Genomic DNA, 20345 nt, shown 5'->3' on the forward strand with positions numbered 1-20345 from the left:
AAGAGGGCCGACGATAGACATTGGCTGGCTCGATGCCCTTTTCCTTAGCACTTGAAGCACGTTATGTGTGCTTGGTTTATGATAGGGCTTCGGGTCGTGGTGTCTATGGTGATGGCCTGAACTGGTGGGGCGGAGCCCACTGATGTGGCCAGGGCATTTGATGGGCCTCCGGTAACGTGCAAGGTCCGTGTGGTCACAGACGGGGTAGTTCGAGTGGGGGGGGGGCTCGAGGTGCACATGGGGTATGGTGGATGACGGCCTCATCGCACAGATGCTCTAGATGCCCCATGATGTGATGGGCTTTGTCGACTTCGGTAGGATTGGATTTAAGCACCTCGCTGCACAAGGCAAGTCGAAGCCTGTGGGCAAATAGACCTATGACGATCTGCGGGTCTCCACGGATCGGCATTGCATCTGGCATTCTTCAAAGGCCTCCACGTATTCCGTCACGGATTGTCTACCTTGCTTTAGTCAAGCGACGTGAGAAATAACGTCATCTGGTACTACCTGGGCATGCACTTGATCCTCAGTTTTTGAGCCATCTCGATCCATGTCGTGATGTGCCTTTGATAAGCTCAATTTTAGTGGTTTCTACTGGTTATTTATCAGTTAATGCGTGTGAGGATTGAGCTTATACAACGAAATTTATAACCTCACAGCTTAGGGCGAGTGAGGGTCGATCCACAGGGAGACGGCAAAAAAACAGCAGAAGAATTCTGTCTATCAAATCAGTTCTTTTAAATCTCAATACTCAAGTATAAACGCTGGTGAATGATCTTCGGTACAAACGACAGAATTTTCTTTAAAAGTCTCGGTGCAGGAAATATTCAGTAAGGATTTCGTTTACTGAGGATTTGCCCTTGCCCTTTGGGGCAATTTCACAAACACCTAGCGGGTGTTTGTGCACTTGGCGCTGCGCGTGGCTGCTGCCGCGGCGTGTGCGCGCAGCGCAGTTGCTGCAGCGGTGCTGCGCGGCGTGCTGCGGCGGCAGCTGCTGCAGCGGCAGCTGCGCGCGGGCAGCTGCTGCGCGCGGCGTGCTGTGGCGGCGAAGCTTGGCGCGCCGCTGCTGCAAGTGGCGGCTGCGCGCGGCGAGCTGCGTCTTGCGCTGCTGCAAGTGGCGGCTGCGCTGAGCTTGCTCGCACTACGCTGCTGCAGGCAGCGCTTGTATGAGCAGTTGCTGCGCATGCAGTGCTGCTAGCAGCTTGAGCCGCTGGCGACCTAGGCTGAGGCCTGGGTCGCTGGCGGTTTGATTGCTGGCTACGTGTGAGAAATTCTAGTGCAAATTCAGTAGAGGGCTATAGATTTTTTTGAGGGAAAACAAGAAGTAGGATGAATTGAACACAAAAAACTTTGGATTAACTAAAACATAAACAACTCTGGTTGGAGATTGCTGAAGAACCTTGCAGGTTGCTTCAAGCCCAACCGAGGTTGTCCAAGAGGGAGAAGAATACAAAGCTGAACCAGCTCAATCACTCCGGCTTCGTGTCACGTCCTGTTCGGCGAGTCGGCGATCTTCTTGAGCGGGTACTCTTCAGCTTGCCTCTCCTCCCAGCTCTAATGGCTCATCAGCTACTGGAGGGTCTGTAGAACACCTTCCTCTCCAAGCCCTAGCTTCCTTAGAGAAAATTCTGGACAACCTAAAATCAACTCTCAAGAGAGTATTTATAGGTTTCTCTTAAGTCATGCCCAGGGGCATTTTCATAATTTCTGCTTCTTTGAATTTTTGCCCGCTCCTCTTGATCCTCGTCTCTTTCCTTGATCTTCTTAACCTGTCTCTGAATGTTTACTAACCATAAAATGTTAAATATATTCCACTTGATTCAAAGGATCAAGTGGGGTTAGTGATTTCATAAAATGATGCATATGCATGATATTAGCATGAATTAACATTATAATTTTGATGAATGAAAACTAAAAAGTTTAATTATTTGATGACATATTTGAGAGTCATCAAACACCCCCCAACTTAGATCATTACTAGTCCCTTAGTAATGAAATGCAGGTGAGAATAAAAGATGATCTCAAGTTGACTTTCGACTTCCGATAGCTTTGATTCATGCTCTTTTCAAGGAGTATTTTCAGCAATTGAACTTGACCAGCATAGGAGAAATTTAGGATCTATCTCAGCCTTCTACCCTAACTAAGTGCCCTTGATCTACGGAGTACATATAGTAAGTACATAGTATATGGAGTAAGGTCGAGTTAACACCCCAAGCGCACTACTGAACAAGGCGTGGAGAGCGGTGCTAATGGTAGCTCAATACTATGGCTATAGTAGCATCGGCTCAAACACATGGGAGACAGCTTGTCCACCTTTATTTTCTTTGGCATTTGCTGCTTGTTGGTCATTTTTGATGACAATCAACTTTAGTAACTATGATGCAAGCTTTTGCTTGTTTTTGCGCAATGCAGCTTTCACTTCATAATTTGGTGGCGCTTATCCACTACCCATGTGCCGTCCTTAGTAGACCGGCAGCTTATTCCCCCGACGAAGTTTTGTATCCTTCTTGGTTCAGGGAGCTTCACTCACATCATAATAATATTGCCAATGAGCTAGCACTAACCCTACTTTCCACTAAAGCTAGAAATTTCGTGCATGTAAGTGCTAACTCAACCCGAAGTCGGTGGTGAGGTGAGAGAAATATAATGGTAAGAGATGTGGATGTAATAGTACGTATCATAGTGCACCTAGCTAGGCTTACTTCACCTAGGATTTCCTAGCTGGCCACTCTTGCACCTCTACCCTTTTGAAAAGAATCGAATTATCATGCATATCATTGGACAAGCATCTCCTAGGATCATCAAATATCCATGGTTTGTGAATGCAAAACGAAAAATTTTAATGGATGATGCACGCAAATGTACTCCCCTCCCCCCCAATAAAAAGGCATGTTCCTACATGACAAATCATAATTACGAGAAAGGAGAAAGAGAGATCAAACCATGGAAGGAAAGGCGGCGATCAGCATTCGTGTTGTCCAGTGACGGTGTACCTAGCTTGGATAGGAGTTGCTGCGCACGAAGACAGAAACAAAAACGAAGAAACAAAAACAAAACAAAGCAAAATAACAAAACCGAGGAAATAGGAAATGGAATCAAAAAACTAATCAGATCATGAGCTATCGTGCGGTGGCTTTTCTAAAGTAATATTCATGGGGCTATTAAGATCTTCGTCTTCTAAGTAGGGTTTGAGCCGTTGCCCATTCATAGTGAAGTGTCTTTGAGATGTAGGATCTAAAATGGTAACCGCTCCATTCTCAAAAACCTGCTGAACAAGGAAAGGGCCATCCCATCGCGTTTTCAATTTTCCTGGGAAGAGTTTTAATCTAGAGTTGTACAGCCATACTTTTTGATTCTCTACAAAAGTTCTTCTCCTCAAGCTCTTATCATGAAACATCTTCATCTTGGCTTTATAAATCTTCGAATTCTCATAAGCCTCATTTCTTAACTCTTCCAACTCATTCAATTGAAGAAGTCTATGCTTGCCGGCTCTATCCAAATCTAGGTTGAGTTTCCTAATAGCCCAAAGGGCTTTGTGTTCTAACTCAAGTGGTAGGTGACAAGCTTTCCCGAAAATCAAGCGAAATGGAGACATGCCGAGAGGAGTTTTGTAAGCAGTTCTATAGGCCCATAATGCCTCATCTAGTTTCCTAGACCAATCTTTCCCATCCGGACGCACTATTTTCCTCAAAATTTTTTTCACCTCTCTATTGCACAATTCAACTTGTCCATTGGCTAGAGGATGATATGGAGTAGTGACACGATGATGGACACCAAACTTCTTGAGGAGAGTTCTAAAGTTGTAATTTGTGAAATGGGAACCTCCGTCACTTATAATGGCTTGTGGGCATCCATAACGGTAAAAAATATTTTTCTCGATGAAATTGGTCACTACTTTGCTATCATTTATTTTTGTGGGAATGACTTCTACCCATTTGGATACATAGTCAACTGCCATCAATATGTATTCATATCCATGAGAAATAGGAAAAGGACCCATAAAATCTATTCCCCATAAATCAAATATTTCAACTTCTAGGATGGGTTGTAGGGGCATTCTATCCTTCCTATTTATGTTGATGGATGCTTGGCATGCTAAACAAGTATTATAAAATTTCTGGGCGTCATGAAATAATGTAGGCCAAAAGAAACCCGATTCAACAACCTTATGAGCTGTTACCTTGGCCGAGTAGTGCCCCCCTCTTGGTTTCGCGTGGCAGAATTCTAGGATGCTTCGTTGCTCGCTCTCGGGGACGCATCGTCGTAAAATTTGATCTTGCCCTTGGTGAAACAGCTCAGGATCTTCCCAGAAGTAAAAACGCGCATCTTTTAGTAGCTTTTTCCTCTCATGAGACGTCCAACCTGTAGGAATTTGTCCTAAAACAAGAAAGTTGACGATATGCGCATACCAAGGAACTGATGTTCCTTGCGCAGTTAGAACAAATTCATCAGGAAATGCATCATTAATTTGCTCAGGTGGGGCGCCTATGATTCGGGAGAGGTGGTCGGCTACTACATTTTCACACCCTTTCTTATCTTTGATCTCTAAATCAAATTCCTGTAATAACAACACCCATCTAATTAACCTAGGTTTAGCCTCTTTCTTCGTTAACAAGTATCTAATAGCTGCATGATCAGAAAAAATAGTTATTTTACTACCTAGTAAATAAGATCTAAATTTTTCTAAAGCGAAGATAATTGCCAGCAGCTCTTTTTCGGTAGTAGTGTAATTCAGCTGCGCATCCACTAGAGTTCTGCTGGCGTAGTAAATGACCACGGGTTTCTTGTCAATTCGTTGACCTAACACTGCACCTACTGCAAAATCAGAAGCATCACACATTAGTTCAAAAGGAAGGGTCCAATCGGGCGCTTGCAAGATAGGTGCATTAACTAAAGCCTCTTTCAATTTATCAAATGCGTTCTTAGCCTCTAGTGTTAGTTCAAAATCATTATTTTTAGACGATAGAAGATTTGTAAGAGGTTTAGAAATTTTAGCAAAATCTAGGATAAAACGTCTATAGAAACCCGCGTGGCCGAGGAAACCCCTAAGGGTTTTTAGGTTGGTTGGAGGTGGAAGGCCCTGGATGATTTCGATTTTGGCCTTGTCCACTTCTTATCCACGGTTGCTGACCGTGTGTCCCAGCACTACTCCCTCCTGCACCATGAAATGAGATTTTTCCCAGCTTAGGACAAGGTTGGACTCAATGCACCTCTTCAATACTTTGGTGAGGCTTAGGAGGCAGTTTTCAAAGGTAGATCCAAATACTAAAAAATCATCCATAAAGATTTCTAGACATTCTCCTACTAAATCAGAAAAAAGGGCATTCATACATTGCTGAAATGTGGCGGGTGCATTGCATAGCCCGAAGGGCATACGCTTAAAGGCATATGTCCCTACGGGACTCGTAAATGTTATTTTCTCTTGATCATCAGGATGGATGTTCACTTGGTTGTATCCTGAATAACCATCAAGAAAACAAAAATGTTGCTGCCCTGACAGTTTTTCTAGAATTTGATCCATAAAGGGTAGAGGGTAATGGTCCTTCTTGGTCGCCTTGTTTAGCTTCCTATAATCTATACATACTCTCCATCCAGTGGTCAATCTCTTCTGCACCTCTTCCCCTTTTTCATTCACTTCTACTGTACTTCCAGACTTTTTTGGCACCATGTGTACGGGGCTCACCCATCTACTATCGGATATGGCATAAATTATTCCTGCATTCAACCACTTTATTATTTCTTTCTCAAGAACTTCTCTCATGTAAGGGTTGAGTCTCCTTTGATGCTCTCTACAAGGTCTGGATTCCTCTTCTAAAAATATCCTATGCTCACAGATTGCAGATGGAATTCCTCTAATATCATCAAATGTCCAACCTATGGCATTCTTATGCTCCCTAAGTACTTTGAGCAATTCATTTTCTTGTTCGGGAGTGAGTGATGAGGAGATGATTACAGGTAAGGTTTTCTTCTCGTCTAAATATGCATATTTGAGGGATGAAGGTAGAGGTTTGAGTTCTAGGCCCATCTCGACTAAAGGGGAGTCCATGATCTCGTCATCTAGCTCTCTACCCTCAACATGTGATAAGTACTCTTTAATCGCGTCCTCTCCCTCATCCTCTGTACACAATTTTAACTCCTCATTGCTTCCTAAGGGACACTTCATCATTTTTGATATATCAAGTTGAACTCTCTCCTTTCCAATTTTAAACTCCACCGTCCCCTTCTCCCAATCCATAATCGTTTTTGCCGTAACTAAAAATGGTCTTCCTAAGATAATAGGAGCTAAGCTAATGTTTCCTGATATCTTTACATCAGTCACTATAAAATCTATCGGTATTTCACAATTCTCTACAGTGATCATGACATCGGTTAACCTTCCCTTGGGTTACCTAACAGTTCCATCAGCTAGGAGTAAATCCATATGTATTTCCTCCAATTCTCCAAACCCACACGCCTCATATAATGCCGTTGGGATGATGCTTATGCTTGCTCCCGTATCTAATAATACTTTAGAGAATGTGTTTCCTCCAATTTCACATGTGATAAAAGGGGCTCCGAGGTCTCTCATTTTGATAGGGATCTCATTAAGGATGCTAGAGGCATTTTCAGATAATTTAACTACTTCCCTAGGCTTCCTAATGGTGCAAGAGTCCTTAAGGTACTTCTTTAGGGAGGGTGCACACCTAAGCATGTCTTCTACAGTAACAGTCATGGTGGCCTTCTTAAAATTCTCTAGCAATCGGTTTTCATAATCAAGGATAGGTTTTTTTCTATTTAAAGCGGAAGGGTAGGGAACATGCTGCCCACTCGTAGAAGGTAGAGGCTCCTCCACCTAGGGAGAATCCTCTCCTTCTTCCTCTCGTGGTTCATTCCCCTTCTTAGAATTCTCTACAGAATTCTGATAGGGATCCTGAAGTTCTTTTCCATTTCTCAATTTTGAGATTGCTAGAACTTCAGGATTGTCTCCATTCGTCTCATCGTGAATGGAGTGCTGCACATGATGCAAGTTGCATGGATTTACTAATGGTTTCGTGGGAAGTTTATACGATGTGCACGGGAATTCTGGAGTTATACCTTGGTGTTCAGGTGGTGCAGGTCTGAAGCTCTCTAATAGCTTCCTCATCTGCTCTTGAGATTCCAGCACTTGCTTTGTTTGAAATTCCATCATCATTTGCATCTTCATCTCCATCTCCGCCCGCAACTTTTGGTTTTGCTTCTCTATCATATCTGAAATGACGGGGGTAAGTGAAGAAAAATCAGGTTGGTTCTGAGATGGAACCTGGTACTGCTGTGGAGGCCTGTACTGGAATGGTTGTCTCTACTGGAACGGAGGTTGAGCTGCCGGCTTGTTTCCTTGGTAGAAGGTCTCTCCGTTTTGGAAATTTGGCCTCTTTTGACCTGCCCACGGTTGTTGCGGCTGGTTGAAGGCCTTCACCTCTTCTTCCATGGCTTGGCAGGCTCCATCTTCATGTTCCCTGCTGAAGCAGAGAGAGCAGATCTTAGCTTTAATGATAGGAGAGTTACCTAAAAAGACATTCTTCAAGGTGGAGGTGAGCTCCTCCAATTTCTGGTTAGTCTCCCTTAGGCCCGCTTGTAGCTCTCCCTCCTTGGCGTTAACCTGCAGAACTCCTGCTCTTTTTGGCTGCAGGTTTCTCCCATTCTGATTGGCCCCAATCTCCTGCAAGTCAGTTTCTGCAACTCTCTCCAAAATATCAAAAACTTCATCCTCATATGCGGTATAAAACGTTCCACCCGTAGCGAGATTTACTTTGTTTTTCATAAAATCAGAGAGAGATTCATAAAATATTTGGGCTAGTTGACATTGTTCAATGCCATGGTGAGGACATTTCCTCAACAAATCATTGAATCTCTCCCATGACTCACTAAAGGCTTCTCCGTCATGAGGATGGAAATTGTGAATTTCTCTTCGATAAAAATTCGTTTTGGAGAGAGGGTAAAATTTCTGCAGGAATTTTCCTTGCATCTCTTCCCAAGAATTAAAAGTGATTCCTAGATTACGATACCATGCAAACACTTTATCTTTAAGAGTTAGAGGAAAATATTTCATTTTTAACATCTCTGTAGATATTCCAGGAACATTTTGAGAAGAGCATCTAATATGAAAATCATCAAGGAATTCTAAAGGATTCTGTGCAGGTAATCCGTTAAATTCAAGTAGAGAATTAATCAATGCATTATCGTATTGAAACAAGATACCTTCACCGATGTTCAGATTTACATCGGTTTGTCGTAAGCTTTCGGACGGTGTAGACCTATCCAACATAGTTCTTCTCCTTTCATTCTGCTGATGTATCTCTTCAGCCATATTTCTCTGCTGAATTTCTGGTTCTGTGACTGTAGAATCCGGGGTGGCGTCTCTACTAATTTTTTCTGCAGACTTCTCACCAGCTCCTGAGCGTGTAACTACAATAGATCTTCAGCACAAATGTTAGCAGAACAATGAGCTGAGGATTTTTAAGTCCTGCAGCTTAAGGAGAATCAAGAAAAGATTACTGAACAATTAAAAAATAAATTTCTACTGTAATACCGTGCTCCCCGGCTGCGGCGCCAATTGATAAGCTCAATTTTAGTGGTTTCTACTGGTTATTTATCAGTTAATGCGTGTGAGGATTGAGCTTATACAACGAAATTTATAACCTCACAGCTTAGGGCGAGTGAGGGTCGATCCACAGGGAGACGGCAAAAAAACAGCAGAAGAATTCTGTCTATCAAATCAGTTCTTTTAAATCTCAATACTCAAGTATAAACGCTGGTGAATGATCTTCGGTACAAACGACAGAGTTTTCTTTAAAACTCTCGGTGCAGGAAATATTCAGTAAGGATTTCGTTTATTGAGGATTTGCCCTTGCCCTTTGGGGCAATTTCACAAACACCTAGCGGGTGTTTGTGCACGCACGAGCGCCTGCGCGTGGCTGCTGCCGGCGGCGTGTGCGCGCAGGCAGCTGCTGCAAGCGGTGCTTGCGCGCGGCGTGCCTGCGCGGCGGCGCTGCTGGCGGCAGCTGCGTGCGGGCAGCTGCTGCGCGGCGTGCTGCGCCGCGGCGTGCCTGCGCGCGGCGAGCCTGCGTGCGCGCGCTGCTGCAAGTGGCGGCTGCGCGGGCTTGCTACGCACTGCTGCTGCAGGCAGCGTTTGTATGCAGCTGCTGCGCATGCAGTGCTGCTAGCAGCAGGCTGGCGACCTAGGCTGAGGCCTGGGTGTGGCGGTTTGATTGCTGGCTACGTGTGAGAAATTCTAGTGCAAATTCAGTAGAGGGCTATAGATTTTTTTGAGGGAAAACAAGAAGTAGGATGAATTGAACACAAAAAACTTTGGATTAACTAAAACATAAACAACTCTGGTTGGAGATTGCTGAAGAACCTTGCAGGTTGCTTCAAGCCCAACCGAGGTTGTCCAAGAGGAGAAGAATACAAAGCTGAACCAGCTCAATCACTCGGCCGTGTCACCTCCTGTTCGGCGAGTCGGCGATCTTCTTGAGCGGGTACTCTTCAGCTTGCCTCTCCTCCCAGCTCTAATGGCTCATCAGCTACTGGAGGGTCTGTAGAACACCTTCCTCTCCAAGCCCTAGCTTCCTTAGAGAAAATTCTGGACAACCTAAAATCAACTCTCAAGAGAGTATTTATAGGTTTCTCTTAAGTCATGCCCAGGGGCATTTTCATAATTTCTGCTTCTTTGAATTTTTGCCCGCTCCTCTTGATCCTCGTCTCTTTCCTTGATCTTCTTAACCTGTCTCTGAATGTTTACTAACCATAAAATGTTAAATATATTCCGCTTGATTCAAAGGATCAAGTGGGGTTGGTGATTTCATAAAATGATGCATATGCATGATATTAGCATGAATTAACATTATAATTTTGATGAATGAAAACTAAAAAGTTTAATTATTTGATGACATATTTGAGAGTCATCAGCCTTCCTTGTTACTCCGAGGCGACGCGCTCATTCTCCCAAAAGATCTTGGCTTGTACGTCAAGTCTCATCTCTGCATATGCGATGCACAAGTCATCGTCCATGCGGTACCATCGAAAGTAGGTGTTCATGCTCGACTCCCAATCGATGAACTCCTTCGCCTTCCTCGATCCTTCGAAGATGGAGGCATTGGCTCAGACGCTCTTCTGGATCCGAGCTCGATGCTCTTCGCGTCAGCGCTCGTAGTCGTCTGGGTCCTGACCGTTCACCAGGTATTCTTTGAGATGGCGATCGTCGGGTCGTCGGGGTGGGGTCGGGTAGCGCTTGTGGTCAACCCATCATCAGGGTTAACCATCATGTGGGGTGCAGATATCAGGTATTCACGCGGTGGGTATCGAGGAACCTCGGCAGGTTCGTCATAATGGTAATAGTGGGCCAAACTTAGTCACCTCGGCGGCCCGGAGGATCGGCCTTGAATCTATGTTCGTAGTCGACATGTGGATCGCGGCGATCTCGGGCACGGACATCCTGGGGACGTGTGCGGGATAACGGTCGGGACAGAGGTTTCTCCGGGCCTTGTCTCGCCTCCTATCTTCATCCTCTTTTTTGTCGATGTACGGGCTTCGAGGCCGCTTCCGGTGTCGCGCAACCCGTGCAAGGTCACGAACTCGATCAAGCACCATGGGCGCGAGTGCAGTGGTGGGTACCGGCGGTACCGCGGTCGGGCCAGCAATCACTCCACTTGCTCGGCGAAGGTGTTCATGGTGTGGAGGTAGATGTCCTGGTCCTTGGTCGGGTCCTCCTGGGGTCGAAGATGCTGATGCGGTCTTCCAAGACTGCATCCTGCTCCTCGGCCTTGTGTGATGGGAACCCGGCATGTGGGCTCGTTCACGGGATCGTTCCCTTGCATGCGACGACTTGTTATCACTCTTTCCTTGGTGTCACTGGGAGACAAGGTCCCTAGTGATTGTGAGGAGCCATGCTGGGATCGTGCTCATACTTGGCGGGTGCGGGTGTGTCCGCGGAGACCGGGCAATCCGGTGGCACCCCTATTGGTGGGTGTGGTCCATCCGGGCTCCGAAGGAGGTGGTGACGCACCACCTTCGGGCATCGGAGGATGGTGTTTCGAGAGACGCGTCGGGCTGCCTCTCTCGGTTAGCGGCGAGTCGACTCGTCGTGGGGAGGTCAAAACTCTGGGTTGAACTAGTCTGCTATATTGCATCTCAATGGCCATGGCTAGTTTCTGTGGAAATCTTAGATGCATTTTTGAAAGGATAAAATGCAGATGCTTTGATGTGGGTGCGAAGACATGTTGTTAGCGTCCACAGCCTGCTCTTATACCAAGATGATGTAGGACGACATTGGTGACGTCGTCCCAAGGGTACCGAGGTGATGCTCGGATACCGAGTGATAGCGGACGTCGTCGAAGGCGTCGTCCATCGGAGATGGATCTACGGAGATGCGACTACGTGATGTGAAGACTCCTAGGCGGATGTACGTGCAGGCCCCGACTCGTAGGGATTCGCCAAGCTCCGGGCTCTGGGGTGGGTGATCGATGATGGTAATGGTGACCTCCTGACCCTCGTTGGAGCAAGGACAGTCTCTACGGCGCCGAATGAATTGAGTCCATGAGTGCTCTCACGTAACAGACGGGCTCGGCCCGTACCTAGGGAAATTGCTCAGCAGGTTCTCATGTGTCCGTTTATTCTCTCACCTATTCTAGCCCGAGCGCGGTGGAGTGCAATCAAAAGATAATTTAACTAGTGAGCAAGGGGAGTGAGGTACCTCTGTGGTGTCATTGTCCGGAGACGTGGTAGTTGTCGATGCAGCAACGGGGGGCGGAGTCGGTGGAGCTGTGCTAGAGATGGGCACAACGTCACTTGACTGGCAGCATTCTTGTGGCTCAAGAGTCGTGACGTGGGAGCGGAGGAAGAAGAGTGAGGCGCGGAGCATGACGGCGGGGCGAGCAGCGACGTGGATGGCGGCGATGGCAGCGCAAACGGTGGTGCGGCGACGCGGCGGTGCTATGCGGCACCATTGGTGGTGTGGAGGCGCGGCGGCACTACGTGTGTGGCGAGGAAGCACTACGCGTGTGGCGCCGGTGTCGGTGCGGCCGGCGGCGGCAACATCAGGCGATGGCAGCGCGTGCAGTGGCAGTAGCGGCAGCGGGCGATGGGGGCATGTGCTGCGGCGGCGCGGGCGGTGGAGGTGGTGGCACAGGCGGCGGTGGCAGTGCGGGCAGCGGTGGCAGTGGTGGCGAAGGTGGCGGGCGGCGACAGAGCGGCGGCGCGGGTGGCAGCGGCGATGGTGGCGGCTAGAACCCTCCCCTCTCCGCTCTCCTCTCTTCCTCTTCTCCCTCCTCTCTTCTCTTCTTCTCCCTGTTCTTCTTCCCGATCGGTATTCTTTCCAAAAAGATAACTTGACTTGAGTTTTAGGGCACCCATCCATCCCTTATATAGGGATGGTAATGGGCCCCTTAAAGAGGGTCCAACAAGGGGTGCCCAATAAACATGGGGCCCCCTTAAAAACCAAAAAACAAATACTAAATTTGAAAACAAAGGTTGAAAAGGGCTGTGCAAGTTGATATGGCCTGAAACTTACGAGTGATAAAATGCCTTCGCCTTCCTCTTGACGTGCCGATCTGGCGGGGCGAGCCGGTGGCGGTCACCTGTGACGGCATGAGCTTCGACGTCGTCCTCGATGGAGTGGGGTCTACTTCTCCATCAAGGCATATCTACAATGTCAAATAGAATTTCTATCAGAGATTTACAGCTTTGATAAATTATATCAGAAAACTTTTGCAACTATTCTACAACAATAAAGATTGAATGACCTTCTATATCTTGAAACAATAGTGTAATTAAATCTTTTCTGCAATATTGTACTGTTCTAAAGTAACCATTATGTAGCTTTATTTGGCGTTAAAATAAATATTTTTGAATCATAATAGGAGAAAGTTAGGATAGCTTAAGTAAGGGAAACCATTACTAATAATTTAGACTGAAGCACAGAGGTTGGAAAGATCTATCAAGTAGAGTCTTGAACAAAATTTGCAGGTGTAGGATTTTCAGAGACCCGTTGACATCCTATGGAAGAAAGCAGTAGTTAAATGTGCTTTTGGAGAGCACTCAAAGGTAAGAGCAGAGAAATTCAATAGATCCTTATATGTTGTTTTGAAATGAGTGTGCGTAGAATACATGTTGAATCTGTAACAAAGATGATATTTTGGTTTTCTAGTTAAGGATTGTCCAATGTTTAAGATATCCTTTTTGACTGGATTACAAACCAAGTAGGTTGGTTCTCAAACCAATGTGAAACATTATCTCAAAGTGATAATAGTATTGACTGTTATCCTAGAAATATAAAATTCAACTTAGAAAAAGATAAGGTGTGACATTTTCAAACACCAATTCAACCTCCCTCAGTGTTCTCAAATCACCAATACACACGCTATCCTTGATTATGATTATGTGGCGAGCAATTAGATTGAGAAAACAGGCTATATGTTTCATTATCATTATTGCTATTCAATCAACACATCATTATTCCCTTCTTATTTGACATGTATGATATTTGAAATCTCATAAACAGTATACACCCTACCAAGGTATCCTATTTTTCAAAAATATGTATGACGAGTGGGGCCAACCTATCGTCTTCAATGTTGTGAGAAGTAGTTAGTCCTTTCCACATGGTGGTGGATGGCATGGCAACAGTCTCAATCAGGATATCTATGGGGTGATATCCTCAGCCATCACATAGAATGTGACATGATGCCCTATGTAATATGATGTGGTATCCAAAGAAAACTACCTAATGAGTGAACAGGAATTTGACATATAGTCAGCAAAAACATCTGAGAAATAGGACTTAAAGATTAGACTAGTTATAAATAGACATATGCTATACTCGTCTTGGAGGAAATACAGAATGAGAGAATTAAATAAAGATAGGGCGTGATATACACATACAAAATCAAAAGGAAAAAGCAGTTATAACGACCAGGATTTAATGAGAGAAACTAACCGCTATGTAATTATACTTATAGTGTTATGAATACAGACCCTCTATAATAACCTATTAATGACCTCAAGGTATGTGTCTTCTTCTTGCTCTCTCTCTCTCTCTCTATCCTTCGCATTCTGTTTCTCTATTTATCTTCTTGAATCACGATGAAAATTCCTTAGTATCATAACTTCGCATGCAGAATGTCAGAATAAATGTTTATGCAACTTCTTCAAATCAAGTGTGGCCACAGTGCAAGTTCCAGTGATTATTCTATTAGGATATATGATCTCTTTGAAGGTTACTATTGGAAACTACCAATTTTTTAAAAGCTCCATTATGCCAGGATTTTACTGGCAGGATCTGATTCAAACAATAGAAGAGATATCAACTCCAACTGTTGATGGATATTCAAAGGGCAACATAATTGAGAATCTCATATTGAGTATTTGGTGAAACATTGATCAGAAGATTTACAGATTTCTCTATTCGACACTCTCTGGAACAATCATATCCAAGGAATGAATGCTTAAAGTTTTACCTATTCTCTAATAATGCTCTAACACATAGGGAAAAAGTGCAAAGTTTGTACCTTAAAGTGATTAATCATCATCATACAAGGTTAAAACCAACAAGGGGGTTTTGATTTTATATAAATCCTCAGTCATGTAATTAGGCTTACAACTATAGGATTATTGTTGTCCATTGTTATTACTAAAAATTTTAAAATACATCAGTAAGATGTTTTCATGGCTTTCATACATGGGGACTTCCATGAAACTATCTCCACAGAACAGCCCTAAGGTTTCAAAGATTTAAATTTCTTAAATCATGTATGTCACCTAACTAAATCAAGTAAAGGTTTGAATAAATTTGACCATATTTCTGTAGACTCTTGGTTTTATAGAATCAAACACCGACACATCTTGATTTTTTAAATTACTGTATACAAATATTATCTTCATTCTGTTTTAAATTTGTGGTTTTTTATTAGGTGTACCAATTATAGTGAGATTGAGCACTTGCTACATAATTTACATTTCATATTTTTAATGAAGGATCTAAACCCTGCTCATAACGTTTTTTGTACTGAACCTTTTGGCACAATCTAATTATATTTTTTCATTGCTACATTGACCAGGCACATAACACAGTAAAACATCCTTTGGTACATTCTCTCTATCGACTTCCATTGTCAGGAATAATAAATTAAATGATCATTCAAGTTACAGGAAAATTTTAGGATCATTTCAACATCTTACTCTCAAAAGATTCGGCATTGCCTTTGATTTCAGTGAAGTATATAAATAATGCATTGCCCTAATGCTGGTGACAGGCAAGCACTGAAATGTTTATTTTTCTATCTAAAAGGAAAATTTCTTTATGATTTACCTATTCATAGAAACTTTGAATTAACTATCAATGTGTTTAGAGATGCGGACTAGACAGGTAAAAAATGTAATATAATGTCAACATGAGGATTCTTATGATGTATAGGAAAGACGTTAGTCTTCTAGTATTCCAAGAAACAACCTTTAGTAGTTGGATCTAGCATCACAGATTCCTTGTTTAATCACTCAAAGAAGTTCAAATAAAGCTTATTCCACATGAATTCTACGATGTGACATCATAGTGATTATTTGGCCAAAATTTAATATTTTAGGAAAGTGCAAAGCAGATTAAAATTGACCCTTGTTTCACTTGAGAAAAGGTTTCAGCCCAGAACATAAGGATCAACTTTGAATGTTCTCACAAAATCTCTGCTGACAATAAAATCTGACATGATGTGGAAGAAGCTCAATTTACTATTTACGTTTTTAAGTTTGAATGGGTGAACTGAGGAGTCAGCAACACAGTTTCTAGTCAGCAGTTGCTCTGATCAGTAGGATTTAAACACATGCCAAATATTCAATAAGAGATCTAGAAACGGGGGCGACAACTGGGAGTTAAGATGGATAGGATCAAACACAGACAAGAAAGATAAAATATATTGGGCATAATAAAAACATCTAAAATAAAATATAGAAATGAAACTTATAGCAGAAATGAGTATATCATAGAAATCTACTAGTATGACATTATAATCATGATACCACTCAAAATTAATGGTAAAATTACGTCATTGTGAAATGAAGTTTTATCAATAAGATTTATAAATATTTACTCAGAAAATACTTTGATTAATTAGTGATGAGTAAGGGTAACCTCCATAGGGTAAAAATCTTAAGGATATAGCTCCCTCCATAGGGTGCATTTTAGATGATGAGAAGGGGTAAATATAGTTTAAGAGATAGCAGTAGGAGGAAAGTAGTGATTAAAGATAGGGATAGTAGTAATTTAAGAAGAACGGGAAGAGTATCATATGATTGATGGATCATGATCAAAACGAGTGAAAACACAAGAGAATGATAATGAAAGCCGTGCAAAACTGACAGTTAAACTAAATGAGAACAAATGATATGGAGTATCTGATTTAGGGTTTTATAATTTAGGGTTTAATAAAATATAAGAGGATATGAAATCAAGTCAGGATGAAGATGATGGTGTGGGATGTGGTGATGAATTTAGTGAAATAAGAGATGAGTGAAATGGGAGAAGATAGTGATTTCTGTTTTCTTAGACACAAGGAGAGAGGATACATGATGAGATCATGATGTTACAGGTGATACTTGAGGTGGATTGTAGATGATGATAAAGAGGGATGATGATGGATGATCTACCTAAATGTGTTGAAGAATCATCAATCTAAAGCGAGAGGCAAACCTCAGATCCTTATGTCCCGCCGGGATCAAGGTGTCTTCCTGATGGAGATCAGCCTCCACACTTCTCTATTGATCCTCTCTGAGGACTAAGAATATCAAGAACATCAAAACTACACTTTTTTTCTGCCTCTTTATGAGGAAGTGAGCTTAAGAATAGTTTTTACAAAAAATCAAGGTTCTATTTATAGATCCAACCATATGGGTGGAAAGAGGCAGAAAAAAGTTGCTCCGCCCAAAATTTCAGCCTCAAACTTTTGGACCGTCAGATGTCACGATTTAAATTTGGATCATTCTCAGCCCTCCAGTTTTCTCTCTCCTTTGATCTTGGAAAGTTCAAAGAGACATTACATAATTTCAAAAAATAAATACTAATTTATAAAAATGTTTGAATTACATATTCTGAACTGAAAAATGATATATCTTCGAATGTAATAACAAAAAATTCAGGAAAGAATATATTCCAACTCAAAACATTATATTTTTTCAGAATTCGATGACATAAAAATCATTCAAAATACTTTAAAATTCAAAATATCATTCTCAAATTAAATTTCAATCATTTTAGGCTTGATAACACATATATATTCATTGTAATACAAATAAACATATAAATATTATATATTAACCTACTAAAATGTGTGTTATAAGGTGAAAACTAGGAGTAAAGATGGACATCAGATAGGTAAGATTAAATATATATTGCATAATTAATGAAGGCAAATTGATTAAGGCCAATTGATGAAGGCAAATTGCGTACTTAATTTTAATTTGCATGAAACCAGATAAATTTGTTTAAAAATAGAAACTCACTCAGATGTATTGTAGGAGCAAGGTTGTCTCCACATGGACTGGCCTTTAGATGTGAATTAAATAATTGGGTTATAGTTAAGGAGCCATAATAGAAATAAAGAGAGAGAGAGAATATAGTAGAAGATAAGTAATTTAGTAGGTAGGGAGTAGTATCTAATGGGTTAGAGAATTTATGATAATATTCAATAATAATGAATAAAAATTGGTGTGAGACAGAACTATAAAAAGAGAGAATATAATATATTATTTGTATCTTTTTGTAGATACTAGAGATAATAAAGAAGTAAGAGACTTGAACTGGATTAATTTTATTAGAGCTATAGGTGATGTTAATGTAGGTAGTGGAAGAAGTAAAGAAGATTAGTGCTGTAGATAGAATAATGAAATACTACTAATTGGAAATAAAGGCAATAATAACTGGTATTAGGATTTTACTTAGATAGTGAACAATGTGTTATGGTACTAAGATGTAATTAGTTAGTTGATAGAAGTATTTAGTTTAATGAGAGGTAAGAAGAAGAATGAAGAGAAATTAAGGATTTATATATATTTATTAAGATGTAGATTAATGGGATAGCAAAATACTTATTTATCGTAATAGTTTAAGCTTAAGGGAATTGGGTAAGAGAATAGGGATTATCTAGTTTATAATATTAGTAATTATCTAGATAGATAGAGAGAGAGAGAGATGAAGAGACCATAGAGGGACTAGTAAAAGTAATTAAGAATGAGTATATATGATTAATAATTCAATTATAATAGTATAATATGACTCATATAGGTATATTATTTATTATATATACATTTATATTTTTATGGCAGAAAACCAAAGGGAAATAGGGTGTTTCTGTTGACACCCTGCAGGTATTCGACACAATGCCTTTATGAGGCCAAAAGACAGAGAGAAAGTTACTATGTATTTTTTTCATATGTTTTTTATTAAAAAAATTGGAAGGGAACTTACATATATCGTTAAGTATTCTTGAATGCACAGTTGGTGCTTCATGAATTCTTGCGACGAAATGGATTCATGAAATCTGATAAAATGAAGATTCTCTTCTACTCAAATCAAAGTTAAAATCAATGATGCTTATCAATGAGTTTTCTACCAGAGTAACTAGAGATCCTAGTATATGATTCAAAGAGCAAAGTGTGGGGTGCCAATCGCCACTGGCACTTCTCCTCAGTGAGTGCTCTCCCTGGCGCTTCTCCTCCATGCTGGGATGAATCTTTGTCTATGTGGAGTCTCTCTTGTCCCATCCTTGGCAGTTCGAGCTGTCGGAGAAGTGTTGCTCTCCTCCTGTTGCTTTCTCTACCGCTGGAAGAGTCTCCCGCCGTTCTTCTCCTGTGGTAAAATAGGTCTTAGAACCTTCAAGATTTCTCTTTAAATGGTTCAAAGAGATTCTCTCAACTCTCTAATGTGTTAGGATTGATCCAATGGCTCTCTAGGAGTCATTGGATCTCTCTCCGGTCCCTTCATTACTGACCTCTTTCGGTCGGCTGACGAGGCAACACTCGGAGGTTGAGAAGGATGAGAGTACCCCCCCCCATCTGATCCCTCCTTTGAATGGGTTCAACGTGTGCGATTAAATCATAGCCGTGGACATATTATTAATGGTATACTCTCTTCACCACGTCAACGGCTCCGTCGAACGCCTTGTGATAGACCCAAAATATGTCATGTAATCGTACACATTTTAAAGTCATTTTCAGATCATTTCATGGGTATTGTCTCCAATTTTATGAGAATTTTGCATTTCGTGCACTAAATAGAGCAAGTAATAAAATTCATTTAATGTCATTTTTTTACATGTTTTACATACTCAATAATTTCTTAGTAAAAATATGTTTAAGATATTGTAATTTTTGATGTTTTACCTAGTAGGTCAGTTTATACTTTTTGCAGGGAAGAAGTCGAACTTGAAGAAAGAAATAGAGAGAAAGAAATAGAGGGAATGAAATGAAGAAGAATATATATATAAAGAAATGTTTATTGGGCCAGCAAAGGAGTCGACCAAGCGCATCAGCGTCAAGCCAGCCACATGCAAGCGAGCGTGAGCGCTCAAGCCCGCCCGCAGTAGGCAAGGGCCAGTGCCCGGCAGGCAAGCCGAACCGGCCACAAGGAACATAGAGCCCATAAAGGCCCACAGAGAGGTGTCAAGTGCGTGGTACAAAGGGGAGGTATGGCATTTTAATTCAAAAAGAAAGAGTTGCCATCATTTATATAGCGTCATTCTTTTTTAGAAATTTTCGATATGGGTTTTATAATCCCACTATGTCTTTTATTGTTGCAGTGGCCCGGGCCACCGATGAGCAACAAACATATCGCGGCCCAACCAGACATGATCTATAGAAAACAAGAAAGAAATCGAGACCAGGCTCCGAGCCAACCCAACCAAAACCCCATGTCTTTTCGGGCTTATTTTAAAAGACGGATATGATCTCGTCCATCCAATCTTATTTATTTAATTTAATCTATTTTTATTTATTTTTTTAGGCTTCCTATTGGCTGGCGAGGATGACGAGGACGACAAGGTCCTTCTGTGGATGAAGCACAAAAGAGGAATGAGCTAACGGGGCTGATGGGGCAGGATGATGTGGACTTGATGGGTACACTATTTTAATCTGGGTCCACGGCTACGATTTAATCGTAGTCGTTGGACCCAGATGAGGGCAATCAAATGCCTAGGGGAAATTCTGTCCAATCTCGCCCCTGGCCATCAAGGTCAATGGCCGGGCGATGGTTGTTGGCAGCCAGGGGGGGACTGCTAGGCCATCCAACAGCTTTGGAGGACCCCCAGGGCCCTCCCCCTCCGTCAGACGGCCTGGGAGATCCCTCCCAA

General features: G+C 42.2%; 1 non-coding gene across 1 annotated transcript; it reads left to right on the forward strand.

Moving 5' to 3' along the window:
* Nucleotides 1–7829: 7829 nt before the first annotated feature.
* Nucleotides 7830–7938, forward strand: LOC144712574 (small nucleolar RNA R71). Its single transcript, XR_013583838.1, has one exon. It is a non-coding gene; the product is annotated as a small nucleolar RNA R71 (small nucleolar RNA).
* The last annotated feature ends 12407 nt before the right edge of the window (nucleotides 7939–20345 follow it).

This window comes from Wolffia australiana, chromosome 14 (genome assembly GCF_029677425.1).
Source record: "Wolffia australiana isolate 7733 chromosome 14, ASM2967742v1".
In the NCBI taxonomy this organism is placed as follows: Eukaryota; Viridiplantae; Streptophyta; class Magnoliopsida; order Alismatales; family Araceae; genus Wolffia; species Wolffia australiana.